Raw genomic sequence first — 2,715 nt, 5'->3', positions numbered from 1 at the left:
TATTAATTTCTAATGGCATCGTATCATGGTATAAGAATGCAAATTGTGTGATATCGAACCTTTGGTATTTATTGAGTCTTCCTTTATAGACATTATCATGATGTCTATTTAGAAGTGTTCTATTATTTGTCATGAATGATTTTATGTTCTTTATTTGTTGGATATAGAGTTCTCTGTATATCTAATAACTTGAAATTTGTAGTTGTATTGTAAAAGTATTCTGTATCTCTATTCATTTCTATTTTTTGTTTTTGTATGTTTAATCTATCAATTCCTAATTAAAGTGTTAAAATATCCAAGTGTTCCTTTGTCTCTGCAATTCTGCTATAAGCAAGTACATGATGCAAGATGTATTTTGTCCTGTTCTTTGTCTCTTAATTCTGTCTTGTCAGATTTTAAGAATGCTACTCAAGCTTTGTTCATATTTGTCAGTGTATCTTTTCTATCTTTTTTATTTTCAACTTGTTTACATCTCTTAATTTTAGGTATATATCTTTTAGACTGAATATTGTTGAGTATTTGTTTTAATTCAGTCTATAAGTCTGTCTTTTAATTGGTAAGTTTAATTTGTGTATATTTGCTATAATTTCTCTTATATTAGGACTTATTTCTGGCATTTAATTTTATAATTTCCATTTATGGTACTCTTTTTTTTTTCTACTTTCCATTGGGATAAATCAACTTTTCTCTTGCTTTTTAGAAATTTATGTATTCTATTTTCTTGCACTTTAATGGAAGATCTTAAACTTAAGATCTAATCTCATGTTATTTACCCTTATTGATTTTTCCATGCACAATAACTGCCACTTTCCTCCAATAAGATTAGTACTTCATCCATATCCTATTTATCTTCTACACACATCTACCCTATCATAGTAACATCATCTAGAATTTTAATCCATGTTTCCATCTCACTTTTACAGTTTCTTCATGGTTGATTTAGGAAAAGGAAACACAGATCATACTAGTTTGCTACCTTGACAGAAACCAGAAAAACTCAAAGTTTTGTAGTAAATTAACAGCATTTGTCTTACTTTGAGGTACCCCACTTTGATCACAGATGGTGAGTTGATAACTTAATCAGCATTTTTCTCCACCCCACCCTTATAACAGGTAGAAAACGTGAAATTACTGGATCGTTATATAGGTAAGAAACCAGCTAATGGAAGTCTGTATCTTACTGCAACCCACCTAATCTATGTGGAAGCTTCTGGGACAGCCCGAAAAGAGACATGGGTATGTATGTTCATAGGAAGAAATATCAGAGTCTTAAAGAATTTTGTATACATGCTTTCTCACATGGTAGTTTTTTGAAATTTCAGTTAACAGTTAAATTGCTGTAAAACCTTTTCTTCAAAGACTCTATTCTGGGTGGGTCTTTTCATAAATTGAATCATATAATTTCTCTTCCCTCAAGTTGTTGACTATAGTAATTTTAAACTATATGAGACTTTTCCTCAATATTTTAAGGTAAAGTGATCTCTACGTATTTTCAAGATGCCTACTTGGTAAGCATCCTGAAGTAATTTAAAACCTTGCTACACATAAAATTGCTACACATAAAGTTGGTTCAACAACTAAGAACATCTGTATAACCTGGGAGCTTGTTAAAAATGCAAAAGCTCAGGCCTAAGGTTTTAAATTTCTAAAATGCTCTCAGGTGATGCTGGTGGCCCATGGACTATATTTTGGGTAGCAATAATATAGACCAGCTGTCTAACCTAAGACAGAGTGGTGTGTGTGTGTGTGTGTGTGTGTGTGTGTGTGTGTATGCATTGTTACATCTTTAAATAATATTCTGTAATTAGTTTAGCACTAGTAACATTCCTTTACATTACTTTATGCCTTACTTATCCTAGAGTATCATAATTTAATCTTAATCATTAGATTTATGCTTAGACCTCTGTAGCAAGTAAAATATGCTTCTGATATATGGCATAGCACAGCAATTAAGACTAGAGCTAGTGTGTTCAGGGTGAAATCCCAGCTTCAACATTTACTACCTTTGTAACCTTGGGCAAGTTATTTAACTTCTCTGAGGCTCACTTCCCTCATCTGTAAAATAAATGAAATAATAATGCTTGGTTATAGAAATAAAAATGTTGTGCCTAAAATCATGTCTGGCACATGATAGAGACTATTTTATAAGTATAAAATGAATTAAACAGACTGTATATTATAAAAAAGTATTTTAATACTTCCTTTTTAAAAATACCATGACTTTTCCCATATGACATTATATCTTGTTCACTTTGGTATGATGAAAGGATTGAGAAAAGAAGAATCAGGAAAGTTGGTTTTAGCTAGACTCAGTTGTACACTAACTGACTATATGAACTTGGGCAAGTGACTCTTGCTTTCTGGGCTTCAGTTTCCTCATCTATAAAATTAGGTGGTTAGATTATATAATTAGTAAGGACTCTTTAATTTCTAACAGTTTGGGAACCAGTTCTTTAGTACCGTGTCATGAGCCTTTTCCCTTTCTACCTGCATTTACAGACAGCATATATCTCCACTAATCAATGAATATGGTAAAGTTGCAGGATATAAAATCAACACACAGAAATCCCTTGCATTCTTATACACTAATAATGAGAAAATAGAAAGAGAAATTAAGGAAACAATCTCATTCACCATTGCAACGAAAAGAATAAAATACTTAGGAATATATCTACCTAAAGAAACTAAAGATCTATATATAGAAAACTATAAAAC

The 2,715-nt window shown here is 31.3% G+C and overlaps 1 long non-coding RNA gene across 1 annotated transcript in view; it reads left to right on the top strand.

The window, feature by feature from the left end:
- Positions 1–753: 753 nt before the first annotated feature.
- LOC104987777 overlaps positions 754–2,715 on the top strand; it is a 10,979-nt gene continuing 9,017 nt past the window's right edge. Inside the window, exon 1 of the long non-coding RNA XR_825170.1 lies at positions 754–1,236. This is a non-coding gene — a long non-coding RNA (uncharacterized LOC104987777). The remainder of the gene's footprint in view (positions 1,237–2,715) is intronic.

The sequence above is a fragment of the Bison bison genome, unplaced genomic scaffold, assembly GCF_000754665.1.
Source record: "Bison bison bison isolate TAMUID 2011002044 unplaced genomic scaffold, Bison_UMD1.0 scf7180017846189, whole genome shotgun sequence".
NCBI lineage: Eukaryota > Metazoa > Chordata > Mammalia > Artiodactyla > Bovidae > Bison > Bison bison.
Note: the sequence above shows the minus strand (reverse complement) of the source record. Positions and strands in the feature narration are given on the sequence as shown.